Consider the following 23,831-nt stretch of genomic DNA (forward strand, 5'->3'; position numbering starts at 1 on the left):
ATAATGCCTGGGACCAAGTTACATCCATCAACGTCGCAGGCTCCATGGTTATCTCTGAATTACTTGTCCTATTTTCTTGAGCAGCATTATCATTTACCCCACATCATTAATATTAGAGATGTACTTAAAGGTCATCTTCAAGAATTGTGGACTGGCCCATCCGCTATTGTTAATTCTATCTACCTGTGTGGCCATTGCTGATTTGGCCTGGGAATTAATGAATAACTGCTGCAGAATGGCTCAGCAAGAAACTCACAAAGAAACCCATCAGAGTCTCTGCCACATGCAAGATGTGGTATCACAATGAATTACAAAATTGCTTTAGCGATCAATTACATCTATTACAACAGATTATGAATTGATTCATACTCCTCATGTGTGTGTGTATGTATGTGTGGATGGCTGCAAGGGTGATAGGTGTGGGGGTGGATAGATGTGGAGTGGATGAGCTTGAGAGGAAACTGAAAGGTATTATCACTTGATTCAAATCTCGAATTATCACTCACTAATACTCTCTGTCATTCAGTGTCAGTTTCTCCTTTACATGATATTCAAATCTCTCCCCTCTTCCATCAAAAAATGGACCAATACAATTTGCAATTATATAGCGCCTTTCACGTCAGATGGATGTCTCAAGGTGCTTGACAAAGCTGGCTGTGCACCTGAGGGGGGACCTGAGGGTGGTGGGAGGGGGAAAGATGACCAAAAGCATGGACAAACAAGTACATTTTGAGACATGCCTTGAACGAGCAGAAGGAGGGTGTTGAAGGACTCTGCAATGGACTTGCAGAGAGTTGGGGCGGAGGCAGAACATCTGCTTGTGGGACACTGCTGTGTGTAATTGGCTGCTGCTTGTCTTCGCAAAATATACAATCAATTCACTTTACAGAATATTCTGTGAAGTGCTTTGAGATGCCTCATAGACGTGATAAGATGCTATATCAAATGCAAGGATTGTATTTTTATATTATCTGAAAACCTGCCTGCTGTTGGTGGGATAGATAGGGCAGGGGACATGAAGCAGGCCGTTGAGTGATGGGAATGGCCGGGTTGGTTTGGTGCAATTGTAAGAAATGCTCTCCAGTCCATATCAAAATAGTTTAATTCACTCTTTTCTATGTGTTGAGCAAAAGAGTCTTTGAGTTCAAACAATGATTAACATGTTCCTACTTTAAATGGAAGCCACATGAGTCCCTCAATGAGATTATCACTTTAAACATCACTCACAGATATTCTTTATCCTTTGTGTGACATATAAAATCCCACAGAACAAATCCTCTCTTCTTGTACTTTTGTCCCTAGCTAGTTTGGCTGAATGATTGGTGCGATGGAGCGTGTTTAGGGAGCCATTTGTAACTCTAATCTCACAGGGGCTCTTGTTCCTGCGATTTTGGTCAATATTTCTTTAACATGAATAGGTCTTCCTACTGCAAATATGACAGCAGGACAAAACGACAACGAATGAAAGGATAATTAATAGCAATGGAGAAAAAGAAAAAGAGAGAGAAGTATCCAACGTAGTCAAAACAACTAAACATTAATCATGGTGGGCGACAGCTTGCCATATTTAATATTTTGAAGTTTTTATGCCAAAGCTGTTTACTACTGAATATTCATTACTGCAGGCAGGTCATCATTGGCTGCTAATGTTTTTGTTAACACTAACGAAAATGCTAACAGCGTTTTAGGAAAGGCAACACGTTTGAGTTTTGAGTAAAAATAAATCCATGAATTAGTTTTATTCCCCCATTTTTTTGTCAAAAGTATTTTGGAAGTGAATATAGCTTCACATCAACTTGCATTTATATAGTGCCCTACATGCAGGGTAGCATCTCAGAGCGCTTCATAGAGGCAGAGTTTGATATCAAGTTGGCGAGAGGGGAGAAATGACCATAGGCACTATCAAAGAGGGAAGTCTTCAGTCTGTTCTTTATCTGACACGTGAATGCTTGACACTAACATGAGGGAGGACGTTGGATGGGTGGCTGGAAAAGAAAATGGTTCATTTTCCAGCAACGACAACCCCTTCTTCTGAGGACAAAAGTAAACCTCCGAACTAAATAACCAGCAAACCACAATAACAAGTTGCACTCAGATAGCGTCCTTAATGTTGAAATAGAGCCTTGGGATACATCCCAGGTTACAGTGTGGGGGGCAGGAGGAGAAACTATTAGTGAAGATGAAATGGTAGCAGTGGGTCAAGTAGGACTTGAACCAGGAGAAAAAAAACAGTGAACAGAAGAAAAAAAATGTTGTTTGGCTTGCCAGGCCCTCTCCGTCTGGAGGTGGTACACCATCCACTCTTATCAACTTCTCAATTCCTGGGACAAAGATTTTGCAAAAAATATTTGAAAATATAGATGAGTTAAATATTCTGAAAGGTCTGGGACTTTGTGAAGCTTCAGAGAGTGGTGTACACATCCAGGGCGTGGTGTGCACATCCAGGGCGTGGTGTGTACATCCAGGGCGTGGTGGGCGCTCCCGGGAAGTGCCGGGCGCCAGCGGGGTGTGGTATGTGCATCTTCAGAGCATCAGCCGCAATAGATCCAGACACAAATCCTTCTGGAAAGCTCCCAAGTTAGAATCCAGAATATGCAATTGCACAAGTAATGGATGGTGCAAGAGTTAAAGTATAATTCAATCTCACGGTTCTGTTGACATTTCTGAAACATTCAAGCTGATCTCTCAGGGTCGTCACTCCCTGAGGTTGAATTACACTTTGTAAACACAACCAAGCCTAGTGAATTAAGAATCATTTGTTTTCTTTTAGTGGTTGAAGGCACAACCACCAATAGTGGAGAGCTGACCAAAGGCAGCTTGTAGTGAAGAGGGGTGAACAGAAGAAAAAAAAAATTGTTTGGCTTGCCAGGCCCTCTCCGTCAGAGAGATAGGGAGTTGCCAGGGAATTAAGTGATTTGAAAGTGAGAGAGGGGATTTTGAAAACGCTCCTTTCTGCAACAGGAAGTCAGTAGAGCCTGGCAAGGATGCGGAGCCTGGTTCAGATGAGGACATCTGCGCCCGAGTTTTGCATCATTTGGATGTTGTATATAGTAGAGCTGGGAACACTGGCAAGGAGGTGCATTGGAAATATCTAGGCAGGAAGTGACGAAAGTATGAATGAAGTAAGATAGTGGTGAAGGTGGGTTATGAGGTGGAGGAAGGCAGTGCTGGTCAGGGATGGAATGTGGGTTAGGAAGGATACCTAGCATTTCAACCTGTTGCCAAGGTTGTGTACAGATTTAGTGAGACTGAGGGATAGACCTGGGAGGTTAAAGAGTTCAGAACCACAGGTGAGAAGACATTGATGGGAGCCAAGGAGAATGGCTTCTGTCTTGTCCATTTTCAGTTGCAGAAAGTTGGCGCTCATCCAGGCTTTGACATCAGGCAAGCAGACAGTCAGAATAGGCAGTTCAGTAGTTTCAACATTACTTACTTACCCACAATTTCAAAATAAATGGCTTATTGCATCTTTGCTAAGTGAGCTACCTAAAATCCCCAACGTTAAAAACACATCCATTTTGTCAGGATGGAATGAACAGCAGAGCCCAGTATAGTCTATAACAGAGGAGAATCTGTGTCAGGCAATGAGAGAGAGATAACACCATCTTCATCAATATATTTACATAGCCTACTCTCAGCTATCTTTTATTATCTAAATTATTAACCTCATCCTGAATGAATGAAGCCAAAATCTGAGCACATATTCCCATCAAAAGTGGAAGAAATTCTTGAAATTCCAAAGAGGATGATAATTGATTTTCCTTGGCAGATGTACATCCACTGTGTACATCCACTGTGTACATCTGCAGTGTGGTACACCAGCAAAACTAGCACAAAATGGAATCAGACATGTTTGACAGATGATGTTGCTCCTTGCATTACCACCACCACTACAGCAACAAAATTACATTTGTATAAGTGCCTTTCACGTTGGGAGAATGTTCCAAGGCACTGGACAGAGTTTCGGACCTAAGCTGAGGGTCGGGATCAGGGAGGGTGGCGGGCTGGGGGGGGGGAAGCAGGGAGATCGAAAGCACCGTCGAAGAGTAGGGTCTTGAGATGGGTCTTGAAGGAAGCAAGTGGAGGGAGCGGGCAGGATGGTAGGGGGTTAGGAGGTCGCAGAGGTAGGGGTGAGGAAGACCATGGAGGACTTTGAAGGTGAGGACCAGGATCTTGAACTGTATCCTCTATATGATGAGAAGCCAGTAGAGTTGGGTGAGAATGGGGGTGATAGGGTCGCGAAGCCTGGTGCGGGAGAGGACACGGGCTGCAAAGTTGGGATGATCTGCAGCCAATGGAGGGAGGAGTTGGAGAGGCCAACAAGCAAGGTGTTTTCATAGTCAAGCCTCAATGTAATGAAAACGTGTATGAGAGTTTTGGTGGCCTGCGGTGTGAGACAGTGGTGGAGCCGGGCAGTGTTGCGGAGGTGAGGGAAGGCAGAGCAGGTCATGGCACAGATGTGGGGTAGAGAGGATAGTTGAGGGTCAAACAAAATGCCAAGGCTCCGGACTGGCTTAGTAAGGTAGAGTGTGCTTCCATTACTTGTGTATTAGCTTTGTGTGTGCATTAGCTTCGAAGCATAAACATCCTTCTCCAAACAAAAGCAAATACCAAACTTTGTACTGCTATTTCCTCAGAGAGTCACATTCATAATTACTATTATTCCACAGTGACATTATTCATTTCTTGTTGGCTATTCACTTGACAAGAATGATTAAGTTGGAACAATTCCTAACTTTACACGTTCAGAGGGCGAGAGGTATCAGTTTTACAACAACAACTTGCATTTACATAATGCCCTTCCTAGCCGGGGCAGTGGCTCAGAACGCTTGTTCCAAGTTAATCATTTTTGTCAAATGAATAGCCCTCAAGAAATGAATAATGTCATTCTGGAATAATGGTAAATATGAACGTAACTCCCCAAGGAAATAGCAGAACAAAGCCTTTACATCAGTTCAATAAACTCTGCTGAAATAGCTGATGTCAGCCGGTATGGCAATGGGTGTGGAACAGCAGGCCTCTGGACCCTCTAGGGGAATAATCCGCTTCTAAATGCTGTGCAATGTTCCCGTTGTTTCTAAACAATGTACAATGTTCCCATCCATTACTGAACGCTGTATAATGTTCCCTGTTGGAAAGTAAAAGTGGATGAGGACAGGATTGGATTTGGATATTTTTCCCCTTATAGCCAAGAGACTGACGAACCATCACAGTTTACCCATATAGGAGAGCTATTCAGGTAAAGTACCACAAAACTAGAGGTGCAGTGTGTCCTAGTGTGAATCAGCGCCTTCAGGAGAGGAGATGAGGCACATGCCTTTGGGTGGGAAGGAAATAAACAAAATAAAACGTAGGCTTGAGAGGGATATAATGTATGATCTCCATTAATATTCTGTTAAGAGAAAATATATCACATCTGTGGCAGAATAGTCCAATAATCATAAGCACTAGTGTGATATTTACAAACCCACCCACACTCCATTAGTTAAGCACAGTAGCCATCCACATACCCCTCAAATTTCTTGGTTTCCCAGTCAGTGCTCACATTGGTTTTAGCTGCTGAAACTTTAGCAGTATTCCAATACACAATCTGGTATCCACACACCTTTGAACTTGCACTCAACCTCTCTGGGATAAGGTAAACAGGGTGCGTTCCTCCAGGGGGATAGAGTAAGCATTCCATACCAGTAAAAGAGAAATATTCCATGCTTAGATGGCGTGCATATATGGAACTCTCAGTCTGGGTTGAATACTCATAAACATGGTGATGAGTTTCTGCATGAATCAGACACCTATCTGATCCCCCTCCCCTCCAAAAAACCTTACATAATTTATTTGCAATTTTCAAAGGCGACCTCCTCTCATGTTATTGTCTATTTCTCTCCAGATGTTGTTTTCATAATTAAAAATAAATGTTACGTGTCTCTGTATTTCTGTCCCACAAGAGAGATGCTTATCTTTTAAATAACTTTCCATCATTGTGTCACATAAAGAGAAAGTCTTAGCTGTGACTTAGGTGTGAGAGAGAAAGAGAGAGAGAGAGAGAGAGAGAGAGAAAGCAAAAGAGGACAAAACTAAAATCAGAGGACAAGAGTGAAAAATAGCTGACTCTCCCTGGGGAGAAATTCAAGATTTATTCTATTTATGTAGCCTTCAGAATTTGGCAAATTGTTGAATTCGATGTTAACTTTGAAGTCGGCTTTCTGTAGTTCTTAAAAAAAAAAGAACGGACAGAAAACCTGTTTCAAAAGTAAGGCTGTGTTTTGAAATTTGCCAAATTCTGGACACTCTAAAATGTTGCATTCATATGTAAGTCTAGACCCAGGTAAAATTTCTCCCCAACCCATTCTGATAATGTAAGCAAGCAAAGAAGGTGAAAGATCATTTGTCCCATCAGCCCAGTTCCTTCCACACCCCACTCATAACATATCTTATCATGGACACTCATTCTGCCTCTGGGGGAATTTTATGCATATATACTCTCCTCTCACAAAAAGTATTTAAAGAACCAAATCATAATAGTGAGACATCACGTATCTGCATTACTCAGTCTTGGCCTTTTCCCTTGTGCGTACAACTCTCTGCTTCTTCCAGGTTCATCAGTACAGAGATACTCCTGTTATTAATGATTTGAGGAGACCTTGCTCATCTCAGTCTGCACATATCCCTTCGCTGTCCAATACTGTTCTCGACCATATGCACGTCCAGTTAATTGACACAGCAGTCCATTCCAGTCTGTATTCACTCCCAGAAAAAAAATTAATCTCTATCCTCATTTAAATTAATGTTAAATCAATATCATGGAGCTCCCCAGTGCTCGTAACCCAGGGCAAATAATCTGCTTGCTTCTGAAGTCCTCTATACCTTTCAACATTTTAAAAGTTTGGATCACACCCCCACACATTCTTCTTCCCCCTCAAGAAAAAAAGTTCAGCTCAGCCAACCTCTCCTCACCACTTGGAGTCTTAGGTCCAAGAAGTATCCTAACGCTCTGCTCTGAATCCTCCACACTTCACTGTCCTTTTGAAGGGCATTCACTTTGATGACTATTTCAGAATGGCTCCTTCTCTGTCAGGAGGCTGAAAATACCTTCTTACCACTGCTGTGCATATTGCGTGTCTGCAATTGCAACTGCAGTTTGATGACAACTTTGTTTCTGGAGTGAGAAAGGAGAGAGAAAGGGAGATCAAAGTCAATTATGGTTCTGCATCTGATCCAAAGTTGACTTTAAATGCATTTATGCTCGGAAATCAGTCTTTCCTCTTCACACCCAATGGCAGTATTGTCACTCATAATAATAATAATAATCCTTGCATTTTATATAGCGCTTTTCTCGTCTTCTAGATGTCTCAAAGCACTTCACAGAATAGACTGTAAAGTGAATTGACTGTATATTTGTGTGCGAAACGCAGCAGCCAATTGCGCACAGCAGTGTCCCACAAACAGTCATGGATTGAGTGACCAAATTATTATTGTTCTTTTTTCTTGAGGGATTATGATCAGGCAAGTGGAGTAAGGAAACTTGCCCAAGGTTTCGCCCTGTCGGGAATCGAACCCAGGTCTCTCACTTATGAGATGAGTGCTCCAACCACTGAGTTTCAGGACTCATACATTCATAAGCACAGAATTGATTTTTTTTTACAAAACGTGCTGAGTGAAGTACTGTGCCAAGTTTAAATCCAGATATCGAATGATTGCTCGAATGTAGAGATTATCTGATCAAGGCGATCTACATTTCAGCAGCACCCCTGACCTTAACCTTGCCAGCTTGTGACTGAGCAATCTGACTCCTTCTGAGACTGGATATGCAAGGGAGAATTTGCAAAGAATAATGATCTACATTGCTTGAGCAGAAGCAGCCCACGTAATTTCTAACAGCTTCTTCACCTTTCTGGGATGTATCTTTCCTGGATAAGAATGACACTATTCCTATGAATAATCACGGAAATGTCTTGAAAGCCAATTGTTAGCTAAACATCTGGTGGTCCTCCAAGACATCATCTATTCAGTGTTACCACCAGAGTCAGAGACTATCACATATTTCTGCAAGGTGCTTTAGGATACACAGTGCTGGCAACAATTGAATGTTTTAAAACGAAAATTACCTGAAGGTGAAAGATAAGCTGTTGATAGCTGTATCAGCTAACTTGCTGATCTGAAAACTCTACAACGAAGCGAAGCCTGTGAATGAAGGTGTTCCACTGTTTCACTAAACCTTGAGTTTTAACATAAGCAAAAGCCATTTGCTGTCAATACTAACGCCGATGTGCTTTGTGTTACACTTTTAGATCAGGCAGTTCACATTTAGAGCATGGTTGTGCGTGGGCCTCAAATGAAGCCTCTTTTGAACGAGTGAACACACAGGACGTCTTTTGATGAAAATCTTCCTGACTGTCAAACCTCCCAATTTCATCTCAATTGCTTCGCTCTCCTTATCCATGCTTCCTGTTTTTGTTACTTACTCTTTAATGCAAATTCACCTTTAAAGCTTCACAGTGATTGAAGTTTGTGAATCACTGTTTCCATTGCTGGTAAACACTGGGGGCAGGGATTCTTTCCACTTGCCTCCTGTCAGCTCTGCAAGCAAAAGCCCAAAAAGATAGAGTGATTCTAGCTGAACAAGCAGCAGGGAACATTGCCAGGCAGAATAGTGTTCTGAATGCTGCATTATGCTTTTTTTCAGATGGTTAATCCAGCAGTACCCCAACACACCCACCCACACATATTCCCATTAACCAACAAACAACTTGCATTTATATGGCACCCTTCTCATTGGATAGTCTTCGATAGCTTCACATGGCAGAATTCGATGTTGAGCAAGGGAGAATGGGGAAGTAACTGTTGGTGCAATTAAAGAGGTACAATACAATACAAAATTACATTTGTAAAGCGCCTTTCATGTCAGGAGGACATCCCAAGGCTCTGAAAAGTCATGGATAGGACCCGAGCGGGGGTGGGTGCGATTGGGATCAGGGAAGGTGGGGGTAGGAGGGTGGCCAAAGGCACAGTTGAAAAGGAGGGTCTTGAGGCGAGCCTTGAAGAAGGCAAGGGAGGAAGCGAGGTGAAGTGAATGTGGGATGGAGTTCCAGAGGGTGGGGGCAGAGAGGCTGAAGGCCCGACCGCCGATGGTGTTGCAGGCTGGAGCCTGCTGAGCAGAGGGAGCACATAGGTTGATAAGGGGTTGTTAGCAGGTTGGTGAGGTAGGAGGGGGCAAGGCCATGGAGGGCCTTGAAGGTGAGGACGAGAATTTGGAACTCTAAGGGATGGGGAGCCAGTGGAGTCGAGCGAGAGTGGGTGTGATTGAGGTTGGAACTCTTTCCCTCAATCCCTTCGTCTTGCCGCCTCCTTTCCCACTTTTCGATCACGACTGAAGATCTTCCTCTTCGACCGTGCTTATGGTCACCTCCTCCCTTCCCCCAGGTCGGTGTTGCATTCCTCCACTGTTAAGCACTCCGATACACTGCCCCACGTGAAGGACGCTATATAAATGCAAGTAGTTGTTATTGTTTTAAGGTGGAATCTGAAGAGAGAATGATGCAGAGGTTTGAGAAGGTCAGAATTGAAGCTCCCAGCAACTGAGCTGATGCTGATACTTAATGCTCGATGACTGGATTCCCAATCCCCAAGTGCTATGTTTTATTTCCTCTATAAGATACATTTCAACAAAAATATTTACCTGTTTGAGCGATAAAGATTAATCTAGACATCATTCTACATGATTATATCTGCGCATTAAATGTGCTGTCTTCACTGTCAAAATTATATCACACTTTATAGATGCAAAATGCTGTTGTGCTGTGACAGTTTGTGTATATTTGGTTCAGATCGAACAGCAATTTTTTTTTCTCCTTTGCTGAAACATCACTCCACATTAACGGGACATTTATGAAACATGTTGAAGGGTGGAATTGTGATAAATGTGTGAGTAATTTGCCGAGAAGTTTATTAACGTTTAAATCTGAAATTCCTATAACCTGCGGATAAAACAATTTGCAAATCTGTGTGCCACGGCCCATTTAATTTTTCATTCAGCAATCGGAACCCCAGAGAAAGCGGGGAAAAGCACACTGAACAACAACTCACCAATTTTACACAAAGAATTCAGATTTTCAAGAAGCATGCTGCTGTCTCTAGGTAAAATTTCACGGCATAAGGATTATTATTTTAGTGTGTTGAAGCATTGAGAAAATAAATTGAAACATTGCACCGTATACGACACTTGGTTCAACAATCTAACTCTATGCAATTAGATTGAACTGGGAGTGCTTCAGTACATTGGAATTTACGCTGGGACTAGAATACATATACCCGAGGCTGAATGCATTAGGATCAAAGCTCTGTGATGATCCAGGCTGCTCACTGTGCGTGGGTGTGGCCACATGACTGCTTGTTAAGTGAAATTGGTCCAAGTTGAACAACTGGTTATCCATCAAAGTCAAGTACTTGAGCATTGGCCAGTTTTATTGATTGGCATTCAACACTTTAAAATTTGCAATGTTTAATAACCCTTTACTTGTATTACTTGGGATGAAGGGGTTTAGCTACAACAACTACTTGGATTTATATAGCGCCCTATATGCAAGGTAGCATCTCGGCGCTCTTAATAGTGGCGGAGCTTGATGCCAAATTGGGGAGAGAATGGAGGTGACTGTAGGCATGGTCGAAAAGGAAGAACTTCAGGTGTGATCTGGTGTTGTCTCTCTCTCTCTGCCTTGCTAACTATGTATGTATGTGTGTGTCGTGTCTCTCTCTCTCTCTCTGTGCCTCGCTGACTATGTATATGTGTGTGTGAGAGTCTCTCTCTCTGCCTCACTAACTATCTGTATGTGTATGTCTCTCTCTCTGCATCTCTAAATATGTGTGTCTGTGTGTGTCTCTTTCTCTCTCTTCCTTTATCTGTGTGTGTGTATCTCTCTCTAATGTCTCGTCCTTAACTGCTGAATAGAATCTGCCCTTCGTGTTGCTTGTTCCTGTTCCGTTCAAATCACCAACTGCAATGCACAAAGAGCTAAAATCAGATTAATCAAAGTCTGAATGATAATGTCATCCACATGCATAGAAATTTCTTAAATGCAGTTTTAGTTTGAAAGCTGGGTTTCTGCAGCATGGAAGCAGCTTCCATGTTTTCCCACAATCCTATGCATTCTCACTTCAGTCCTCCTGATGTGAAAAGTGCTATACACATGTAATTTGTATTGTATGCAGTCTTAAATTTTAACACAAAATGGTGTTCCCGGCTAAGACTAGGTGGAATTTTGGGCCCCAAGAGAGGCCAAGAAAGGCAAACTCAGTCCCAAGAAGTCTTGATCAGTAGAGCATGGACTTTGCCCAAGGTTTCCAGGCACAGGGCGAAACCTTGGGCAAGTTTCCTTACTCCACACGCCTAATAATAATCCCTCCAAAACCCAAACAATAATAAATTGGTCATTTTCAATCCACAACTGTTTGTGGGACATTGCTGTGCGCAATTGGCTGCCGCGTTCGCCCACAAATATACAGTCAATTCACTTTACAGTATATTCTGTGAAGCACTTTGGGACATCCTCCCGACGTGAAAAGCGCTATATCAAATGCAAGGATTATTATTATTATTATTATTTGAAGCCACATCTCTGTATCGAGAGTTCAGGGCTCCAATGTTGCAGCTTATGAACCAGCCCTGAAATGCACAGAGATGTTCAGTTCAACTGTACTGTTCAAGTTCGGTAAATCCAGATTAAAACTTTACAAGGTAGCAAGATAGTAAAACAAGAGGACATGCATTTAGAGCTGTAAAGAGTAATTTCAGGACAGACATCAAGATGTTTATCTTTATTCAGCGGATGATTAACGACTGGAACAGGTTGCCAGGAAAGGTAGTTAGGTTGGGACACTGGACTCATTTAAAAATAAACTTGATGCTGTGTTGGGGGGAATGGGAGCATAAGTGTTCTAGAGAGTTAAGATCGGATTGACCAGAAGGGCCTTCTTCTGATCAATCTTGTGATCTTCTAAGATGTAGGACTGAATGTTAATCAAGTGGAACATTTTAATATGGTAATAATTAACTTATTATACACTCACTGAATGTTATCAATAACTCCCAAAGACATCCTTACTTTATCCCATGGGTTACATATTTGTATCTCAGCCTGGTTTAGAAGGTTCCACTCTCACTTTCAAGCCCCATGGCAGTGACTTGTCAAGGCAGATACTCCAGTGCAGTAATGGGGGTTTGCTACATGGGATATTAAATGAGATATTACATTAAGGTTCCGTCTGCCTGTTTAGGTGGACATTACTTATTAGATCCCATGGCCCTATTTGAAAAGAGCAGGGGGTTTCCCCCAGTGTCCTGACAACAATCCCCCAGATAAAATTGATTATTCATATCGTGGCTGTTTATGGGACATTGCTGTGTGCAAATTGGTGCTGTTTGCATACACAAAGCACACACCTTATGGTATATCCTTAAATGTTGAATAGGATCTGCACTTCATGTTGCCTGTTCCTGTTCTGTTCAAATCACCAGACGTCCTCCTGACATGACAGGTCCTATATCAAATGTAATGCTTATTTTTAATGTTATGATTGTATGGAACAACCATTTCTGAGAACACAAAGCATTTTGGCTAAAAACACCAATATCACCATTTCATTTGAATTCAGAGATTGAAACAGGAGGAGGATGCCACTTAGGGGTCAAAAGAGACCCAATTGAAAAACTTCTGCATTCTCTCTCCTTAAGCACAAAGATTAATGTAACATTAGAAAGTAATATATATGCCCATAGATAACTGTTTAAATTACTGCACCTACTTCCTTATGACTAATTGTTTGCCAGAGATTTGTGCACATTTCATTTAAAGATTGGTGAGGGATTGCGGATCTTCCTTCTTTGCCAGTGAGAATGAGAGGCATAATAACACTAGATATGTGTGTTGAGATTAAACAGAAAGAGAAAAATCAATCATCTGTCATTGAATCTTATGAAAACTTCAGTTTAACAGATGTTTTTTTAATTGTACAATACTCCTTCAAAATGCAATGTCCTCCTCCTGTTAGATTTCTATCTTAATGCTTCCTTAGCTTGAGAAGGCTGAAGAAAAAAAGGTTGCTCAGATTGATTACTCGGTCCACAAGATTTATATTCTTCATTTATTAACTTCTGAAATTCTAATCAAGGATACCTCCTAAAACAAATTGATGACTGCAGCGCCTTAAGAACACCGAAGCAAATGCATATTGTAAAAGCTTTGTTAAACAGGAAGAATTAGGTGATCAGTCCAGGTCAGTGCTGCTGCTCAAAATCAGAAAGCAACTCACTCATTGTTTCCTTTCGATTGGTTCGTTCCTTTGCTGTGAGAAGCAATTCTAGAAATTAAGCCAAGTGGGAAATTATCCGCACAATTGCAACAGTCGAATATCTGAATCTTGGTGTTGTTCCAGGGATTTGGAGTCCGAATTAGGCTTCAGAACGTCTTTTTCACGAGAAAAGCATTTCACTGATGTGATCCTAGGCTGTCATTTATGTTATTTGCCAACAGCATTCAATGTGTTAATTGAGAATCCTGTTTGCCATTGGCAAAAGCCATCCAATTTGCGATATTGATCTAATAATTGGTTCCACAAAGTATTGTAATTATTTCATACAACAATAATAATAACCCTTGCATTTGATACAGCGCTTTTCACATCTTCTAGATGTCTCAAAGCGCTTCACAGAATATACTGTAAAGTGAATTGACTGTATGTTTGTGGGGAAACGCAGCAGCCAATTGCACACAGCAGTGTCCCACAAACATTTGTGGATTGAAAATGACCAATTTATTATTGTTTTGTTTTGGAGGGATTATTATTAGGCGTGTGGAGTAAGGAAACTTGTCCAAGGTTTCGCCCTCTGCCTGGAATTGAACCCAGGTGTCTCGCTTGCAAGGCGAGTGCTCTAACCACTGAGCTACAGGACTCCAATGTTCAGAGGATAAGTTACCTGATAGTCACTGATGTTTAAACAAAGAAGAGAAAGGCCACATGGCCTACAATATTATTTGTTTTTCAAAAGTTTGGATTTTGGTTAAAGGAAATGAAATAATTGGTTATACTTAGCACATATTATTTGTGTTTTTTTGAATACAAGAAGGATAAATACTGTTTGCAAACAACCTCTTCCATCCCTTCCTCTCAATGGGTAGTGATGCGATTAATCTTGCCCTCAACTGCTAATGTCCTAGTTGGTGAATTCTTGTCGGACAACTGTACCTGGAGAGTGGCTGACATCAAAACAAAGTCCAGATTATGAATATTGTGAATGAAACCTCTGTGAGATATGTAGGAAAATAATAATTTACTCCTAAAATGTAGTTGTTAATCTATCCTTACATTTTTGTGTTGCATCTTTCACACTGGGGAGATATCTCAAAATATAAAATTCGCTCACAAAACAGTCACCCTATAATAAATCCTGCAAAGCATTTTGAAATATCCTCCTGAAAGGCGCTGTACAAAATGGAAGGATTGTTATGATGATGATCTTTCTCAGGTTCAAATAGATAAACCTTTGTTGGGCTACTACTTCTCCTCTTTTAGTTGGTTCTTGTTAAGAACTGGTGAAAAATGGCTACATATGTGAAACTCTCAGTCTGGATTGGAGGCTCTAAAACATGGTGATCGGCTTCCATGTGTGTCAGACACCCACCTGACCAAAAAAACAGATTCATCATATGGGAAAACTCCATAACATAAATATTTTATTGCAATTAATAGGAAGTCCTTCTGACCCACTCTCTCTCACCTCACTGAAGGTCTGTCCCAGATCTACCTCTTTGACTGTGCTTTTGGTCTTACATTTCCTACTTCCAGCTCAGGTGCCACGCCAGGATTTTTAAGTGTGTTGAATGTGAAAGGTGCTGTATAAATGTAAATTAGTATTGCATTGTAATAATATATTCAATTATTGCTGAATTTGTTTTCATATCCGCCTCCATAAAACACCAGTGAATACTCTTCCCAAAGCAAACAGCAGCTTGTTTGATGTACCTTGCCTGAGGGCAGTGTAGTGTGTATCCAGGAGGGCCTCAAGTCATCCCTTATGGTTGGTTTCAACCTATTGCCAAGATTTTCCAAACCAGCAGTGATGGCTCCTTGGAGACTGGTATCCATTGAAAGAGAGCAGCTGTATGAGTATCCATTTGGGAAGTCCCCAAACCTCTCAGTGCCTCTGTATCAGCATGTTCCAATGAAGCTAACCTCAATTGTAGAAAATTATTTATACGACAGTCTCTTGCCTATTGTTTTGTGCATCGCTGTCACTGCAGCCTATCCTCCTCTTGCATTAACATTCGTAACATGACGTCTTTCCCATGAATCACCACATCTCCTCTGTGGAATTAAGCCTACGACTTATGCAACCTCACATTACACGCTGGTTTGGACTCTCCTCCAAAACAGGCCTCCCATTTAGGTTCAGGCGACAATTAGGGGCTGGAGTCTTTGTGCTGGTGATTAGAGTTGCTGTTCGAAAATTCCACCTTGTCTCAGTTTGTAAGAATGTTTCGCCTTAACATGTAAGATCATTCAGAATTATGGAGAAGGTTGTTTTCTTAAAAAACAATTCTGAAAAAGAAACTATTGTTGGGACGTGGAACACCCTGCCATGTAAAATGGTGGAGACAGAGTCCATGTGGGTTTCAGTAGCGAGGTAGATGGGTATGTGAAAGTTAGAAGGTTGTATTGGTAGTGGGATAGGGCAGGGCAGCGGGATTGAAAGTACAGTTTGCTCTGAGAGCTGGTGCAGATTCAATGGGCTGAATGGCCTCCTTCTGCGCTATAAGTTTCTATGATTCTAAACTGGCTTCCAAATAGACCCTGAGCAGAGTCTCTAGCTGGACTGAGCCCAAATGCTTTTGATAGGTTTGTTCTACATCCCCAAGCGTCCTTCCAACTCCACATCAAGTCCTTGACCAGGATCGCTTTCCTCTATTACTGTCACATTGCACCCCTCCAACTGTACGTCACACCCAATGCAGCTGAAACCACACACTCATCTACAAATCTGTTCACACAGTGGCATCCCCCTACCTATTCTGACTGCTTTCTGCCCACTCCACTACCCACTGCATCCACTTGGCTGGCTCCAGCCTCTTGCTTGACCCTTGTCCCCTCCGCTCCATCATTGTCAGCAGCGTTATAACCTTTGGTTAGTTTTAGGCTCTTGTAGAATGTTAAGACTAGACTAAACAAGACAAAATAAGGCAATTTGCTGCAGAACAGTGCTATTTTCCCCTATTCCACGATATTCCTTTCAAAAAGTGAAGAGAGTTTCTCTCTCCTGGTGTCCCAGCCAACAATCAACCCCCAAAAATGTGTACCTCGCTCCATGAATGTTTGTGGGACACTTCTGTACACCATTGTGCCACTGCATTTGCCTACAAAAACACAGTCAATCCACTTTACAGAACATCCTGTGAAGCGCTTTGAGATGTTCTTCCAACATGATAAGGTACTATAACCAAATGCAAGGATTTTATCCCCTTTGCCCTTGCTGTAAGTAACTCTGAGATAGAAAGGGATACAACCACATTAGTTTCAGGATGGCTGTGTATGGTACAGTATCTGGTTTCAACTCTTAAGGTCCTACAAGAGCCCCAAACTAACCAAGGGCTGTGAAATTCATCCCCTTCATACATTTCATATAATGTCTTTGTTCTCACAGCACTGGTAGTATTTCACCAACATCTGCCGGCTTTACCTGACACTGCACCGGATGAAAGTGTTTGAACAAACTGACTTCACAGAGGAGCAGCTGATGATGATGGTTGTAATTAAATGCAGTGGATGAACAACACCATGAAATAAAAATCACAGATGAGTTGTGGTGCCTGGCCTGATGTCAGAGTGTTGAAATTTTATACCCTCAACAAGGTGAGTGGGATCCACCTGGGAATGGAAAAGCTTCCCACTTTTTAAACTGTTAGATTAAACAAAGACTCCTTGATTAGACTGTAGAGATGAGACGTGATGAGAGCCCAAGATCAGACATTCCTATCATCTGCTGCAGAATCTTTCTATTTCTCATGCCAGCAAGTGCTCTGGTGCCTTCAAGCGAGACCATTCAATTGGAACAAGTTACTTCCATTGCCCCTACCCAGATTTGTAAGAATATCTGGCTTGCTGCATAATTTACATCCCATCTTATAAATAAATAACCCTTGCATTTGATATCATATCTTATCATGTTGCCGAGATGGCACAAAGTGCTTCCCATAATTTTACTATGAAGTGTAGTGACTTTGCATTTTGCATTGAACTATAGCCAATCTACGCACAGCCATGAAATTAATGATTAATTTTATTTGGGGGATTGTTCACCAGGATACCGGGAGAAACCCCCTTCTCTTTTTGAGAACATAGAACATAAGAATTAGGAGTAGGCCATTCCGCCCCTCGAGCCTGTCCCACCGTTCAATAAGATCATGACTGATCTATTCTAACTCCACCTACCCGCCTTATCCCCATATCTCTTAATCCCTTTATGCACAAGAAATCTATCAAACTCAGTCTTGAATATGTTCAAGGACTGAGCATCTACAGCCCTTTAAGTTAGAGATTTCCATAAATTCACTACCCTCTGAGTGAAGAAGTTTTTCCTCAACTCAGTGCAAAAGGGCTTACCCCTAATTTTCAGACTGTGACCCCTGGTTATAGTTTCTCCAACCAGGGAAAAAAGTATCCCACTATCTATTCTGTCGTGCCCCTTAATAATCTTATAAGTTTTTATAAGATAGGTTTCTATCTTTCAGTGGTGCCAATGGTTTCTTTAAACTGCACATCAACAAATAGTGGTTGGTTTAGCATCTATTCAAAGGATGGCAACTCTGACAATGCAGCACTTTCCCAGCACTGCACTGAAGTGTCAGTCTAGACTATGAACTCAAGGTCCTGATGTGGGACTTGAACCCACAACCAAAACTCAGTGCTACCAACTGAGCCAGGCTGACACCAGCCTCCTTTAGTTTTTAAATCTTTTAACACCATTCCCTTGCAAAATGTGCGCCAGCCTGGCTCAGTTGGTTTGCGCTGTTGTCTCTTAGTCAGAAAGTTATGGGTTCATGCCCCATGTCATCAGTTTGATCTCACAAGTCTAGGCAATGCTGAGGGGCCTGTCCTTTAGATGAGATGATTAAACTGACATCCAACCTGTCTGTTTGTGTGGAAGTTAAAGATCCCATAGCATTGCTTGAAAAAGGAAGGGAGGTTCTCGTTTCTCGCATTGTTCTGGCCCACAACCTCTGGATAAAATTGATCATTCATTTCATGGCTGTTTGTGGAACACTGCTGTGACCAAAAGTGACTGCCAAGTTCAGCTAGAAAAATAAGTCACTACATTTAACAGTAAACCCTGTGGAGCACTTTGAAGCATTTCAACGACATGATAAGGCACTATTTGAAATGCAAGAATTATTATTGTTTGTTCATGTGAATCATTGTCCTGTTTTTTTGTAATAAATAAATTTAAATCCTGTAAATTCTGATGAAACAACCAGTTTCTTTCATTCAGATGCAATGGATAACTACACTTAGGTGACAATGACACTCGGAGAGTAACTGTGCTGAAATTGTGCTCTGAATAAAAAGCCCAGTTTCTTTTATTCAGCTTTACCAAATTTGTTTCTTGGACTTTATCCTTGGGACATCCTCCCAATGTGAAACGTGCTTTACAAACCTAATTTGTTGTTGCTTTTGTTGTTTTTACAGTCAGTAACATTCTAGGAGAGATTTTTGAAGCAGCCACCGATACAAATGCACGTTTTGGTGACAATCTCTGGTTCACCTTTATGAAATCCACAGTGCACATGGTGCAATAAGTTACTCTAGCACTCGTCGACAAGCACTAGCAAACAAAAATGTGCAATTTGAAAGCTGCTGTGCATCAGTGCACGGATTAAATAGCCTAACATGAATTTCCTGGTGTTTACTGCAGTGAAGAAAAATACAGCCCACGCTTTGAGCTGGCAATTTAGCAATGTTGAGCATTCAGCACATGAAGTGACCCAAGGCAATGGTGGGTGTTAACACTGGCAGAGAATGCACCACAGGAATTATCCTGATCTTCACTGAATGCAATGTTATAAGGGATCACTGCAATTTATAAATATTTTGCCTTGTTTCTTTTCTTTTTTCAGATAATGGTGGTGTGTGGGTGGGTGGGTGGATGAGTGGGTGGGGGGTATATTTACATTTTCAGGGTTTGTAACACTGCAAATGATGTGATATGCACCACACAGCCTGATTGGGTTAATTGTATTTCGGGGATGGCAAGAATGTGGATTATCTACTTTTTTAAGCTGCTGATTGCTGAAAAATAGTTCCTAAATTTAAAAAAAAGTCAACAGCTGACCCTGTGGCTAGAATTTCACATTGAAATTTCGGAATGTCTTTTTATTAATCAATACCGAGCTGAAAACAAACTGGAAGGAAAACACATTTCCTGGAACATGGAGGGCTGTTCTGCTCTCAGAGGTCATTTGGTGTTTAATAATAATAACAACAATAATAATAATTTTTTACAGTATATTCTGTGAAGCACTTTGAGACATCTCAACAACATGATAACACGTTATATCAAATGCAAGGATTATTAGTAACACTAGGAGGACATTTCAAAGCGCTTCACAGAGTTTACTGTAAAGTGGAATGACTGTATTTGAAGGTGAAACTCAGCAGACACACTTAGCACACAGCAATGTCCCACAAACAGCCATGAAATGAATGACAAATTTTATCTATGGGGCTTGTTGGGCAGAACACAGAGAGTAAACTGCCTTCTTAGAATGAACGCAAATTCTAAACATCACCGGTAATACTAATCACATTGAACCATTATAACACCAACACGTTTACCTCTTAATTCTCTTTTGCTGCCGCAGTTTTCATTCAAGCTAAGAGAGTGCAGCAGTTCGCATCGCAGACCTCTATAGAAAACATCTGTATTGTTTAACAGTGTGCAGCAGAAGAGGCTCAAATCCACTGGACCACCTAGAAACCTGGCAAACTCTAGTGAAATGAGAGAAGCTCAGTTCCAATGCCAGTCAAGCCTTAGAAACAGACATGAAGGACTCTAATGTGGAGTCTTGTGCTTACCCATTTGAGCTGCCAAAGACACAACATCCCGAATTCAGGCTGAAATAGGCATCAACAGCACTTCATTTCTCATTCGATTGGAATCACAAGATTGGTAATACCCAATATCCGATCTCACCGTCCAGAACACCCAGCCGACCATTGCCCCCATCACAGCATCACGCTGTTTGTGTACTGACCTCAACCACCATTCTTGGCAACATGTTCCAGTTGTTAATTACCCTCTGGGTACAACAATACTTCCTGATGTCTGTCCTGAAATTTCCCTTTGGAACTCTAAACTCATATTGTTGCATTCTAAAGTATGAAAATATATTTTTTAAAAGTAGGTTGGATAATTACTCCTGTTAATTATTCCGACTAATAATTAATGATAAATACTCCTGTTCCAGAGCATTCAGTGTAATGTAGATTTGCGGTCTTTATTTTTAAATTGTCATGCACATTCTACTGTTAATTCAAAGAAAGCAGAGTTGAAAGGTATTAGAAATGGTGTGGTTAGCTCAAACCACAAAATAGAGCTTGCAGCAATTGCTTGCCTGCACATAATAGCTCTGCTAATTATACTGTGTTAAATTATTATCACGAATGAGGTGGGCAATACTTGCACAGCATTCACTGAGTTTCCTTAATGCATTTTTGGAGTAGTAATGTTTACAGTGCAATCTTTGTACATAATAAAGACACACTATCCTCTTTTGGGTGAGGAAAGTGGGGTCTACTTGGAGCTGAGCTGTATCTGAGATGACTTGCCAACAGAATGTCTTGCTAGTCTGACTCCTGAGCCAGGCAGGTCCATAGTACTGTCAGGCACTGCTGCTAACAGAGCAGTTAGCCTGGCAGACTTGTTACTAGGGCAGGGATTATTCCAACCCATCTCCCTGCAAGCCAAGGCATTAAGGGGTAAGGTTGTTATAGCTGGACAAGCAGTGGGAAACTTGCTGGACACCTACGCACGTTTAGCTGAATGGACTCCAGCAATATCCACTCCAGGATCTCCAAGCCTTGGCTCTCGTCAACCTGTTCCTAATACTTTCCAGGATTAGGTAAACAGGGTGCATCCCTTTATGGAGAGAGAATGCATTCCATGCTAAACACAGCAAATTTGTCTGGAATGGAACGTGTCGTTGGCATACTGATGTGGAACTCTCAGTCTGCACTATAAAAAAAATATCCTTGCATCTGATATAATTCCTTTTCATGTTGTTGTGATATACTTAAGCATGGTGGGGGGTCCACATGTGTCAGATACCTTGCTGATCAAAAACAAATCGATTCGGTAGAGAGGGAAGGGGGATTAAATAGAGAGAAAAACCTTCCTGAACTTCAATTGAAAGTTTCTTTTATTGAAAAGTTCTTCCAATCCAAGGATGAATGCTCTAAAGGACTTAACCACTCTTATGATGGATTTGTGGACTATTGTATATGCAGATCACAGACAAAAGTAATTTTGTTCAGCTCTAATTCCATCAGGATCATTTACCTTTGAAGGATGGAAAGGAATGAATCAGAGATCTGAATCGTCTTCTACTTCATCCAAGATTTATGGTAGGCACTTTCAAGGACAGCTAAACCTGCTGTGGAATTTAAAGCTGGCGATGCCCTTTCTTTCCTTCACTTACCGCATGGTAAATAACATCAAGGAGATTTGTAATAAGAAGGAAGTTAATGTTACAGAAAGATGAGGATTAACAATACAATAACCTGTGAGCATCCGTTTGTTAGCTGAGTGTGCTTTCCATGCTGTGTATGCATTTGTGTGTGGAGAATTGTTACGTTGTCTTTCTGTTATAGGCCACTGAGAAGAGCAGGGCTGACAACCAAGACATAAAATATTGTTTTACACTTCGTGCTACTGTTCTGAAGAGCAATAAGATTCCTGGACAAACAACCTGCTTTGCTGTAAATGCCACCATTAATCTTTTGTTTTTGTTTGTTTCCATAATGGAAAACAGACAGCTGCATTTATCACGCAGCACCTCGCACTGATAAATTGAGGCAGAAAATAAATTATATCGAATTTCCCCCAAAATGTGCTGCAGGTACCATTGGCTGTTTTGCTTTGGTGATGTGGCTGTGCCAGTTCCCTCCAGAAATGTGGCAGTGGAATTTACAGTACTATGTAGAAGGCCGTCCCTGTGTACCTAGCCATATGGCTCGGGTTAAATTGCTGTCAGTGCAACTACATTTGTGAAACATCTGTGCTCTGTGGGATGTAGAAAACAGGGTCGTATCTTTATTCCAGAAGAGAAATAGGTCTCAATACATTTGGAGTTTGCATCACAGCATATGAATGGATCAGTTTATAAAAGTGCTTGCGTCTGACACTGGGAGTTTATCCGATAACTAAATGCTTATGTCCCATTTTTTAAAAAAAAGGCGACTTGACAATCGTTTGGGTTAAATAACTCAGGGGTGAGAAACTCCACCCGGACCCAAATTTAGACTTTTTCTTCCTACAACAACAACTTGCATTTATATAGTATCCTTCACATGAGACAGCATCTCAGAGCACTTAATAGTGGCGTAGTTTGGCACCAAGCAGGGGAGAAGGGGAGCTGATAGTCAAAGAGCTGATAGTCAAATGTGGAGTCCTGTAACTCAGTGGTTAGAGCACTCGCTTTGCAAGCGAGAGACCTGAGTTCAATTCCAGGCAGGGCGAAACCTTGGGCAAGTTTCCTTACTCCACACGCCTAATAATAATCCCTCCAAAACAAAAAACAATAGTAAATTGGTCATTTTCAATCTACGACTGTTTGTGGGACATTATTGTGCGCAATTGGCTGCCGCGTTCGCCCACAAATATACAGTCAATTCACTTTACAGTGTTTCTGTGAAGCGCTTTGGGACGTCCTCCCGACGTGAAAAGCGCTGAATCAAATGCAAGGATTATTATTATTATTATTAAAGAGGAAAGTCCTCAGGTGCAATTTGAAGATGGGCAATGAAGATGAAAGGTAAAAGGATTGAGTCAGAGTTCCACAGTCAAGATTCAGCTGCAGAAGGTTGGCACTTGATGTGTGACAAGCAAGAGGACAGAGCATCGGTGGACCTGGTATTACAGCTGGAGGAGGAGAAGTAGATTTGTGTCTCATGCACATACATGTGGAAGTTGACCCCATGTCTGCAGATGACATCGCCCAGAGGGAGCAAATAAATGAGAAAAAGGAGAGGACCAAAGATAGAGCCTTGTATGCCAAACAACAACAAGATTACATTTGTATAGTGCCTTTCACGTTGGGAGGACGTCCCAAGGCCCTGGACAGAGTACAGCATTTCAGACCCGAACTGGGGTTGGGGGGGGGAGGGGAGGGGAAGGGGGGTGGCCGATGGCATGGTCGAAGAGGAGGGTCTTGAGGCGGGACTTGAAGGAGGCTAAGGAGGTGATCATGCGGGGACAGGAGGAAAAAACATTTACAAAGATCTGGGAATGGCGATGGTTAAGTAAGACTTGAACCAGGAGCATGTGGTGCCACTGAAGTAGATGTGAGAGGAGGTTGAGGAGGATGACATGATCAATTGTGTCGAAGGCACATTCAGAGCATTACATTTTGGGCAATTCTAAAGTATTGGCTTCATGTCGAAGTTTTGAGAAGAACTCCCAGAAAACCACTTTCAAAATTAAGGCTGAATTTAGGAATTGACCAAAATTGGCAATGTCCCACCCATGATAAACCCATGAACATGTTTATCCACAAAACAAACAGTCACAT

The sequence above is a fragment of the Callorhinchus milii genome, unplaced genomic scaffold (genome assembly GCF_018977255.1).
Source record: "Callorhinchus milii isolate IMCB2004 unplaced genomic scaffold, IMCB_Cmil_1.0 Scaffold1, whole genome shotgun sequence".
In the NCBI taxonomy this organism is placed as follows: domain Eukaryota; kingdom Metazoa; phylum Chordata; class Chondrichthyes; order Chimaeriformes; family Callorhinchidae; genus Callorhinchus; species Callorhinchus milii.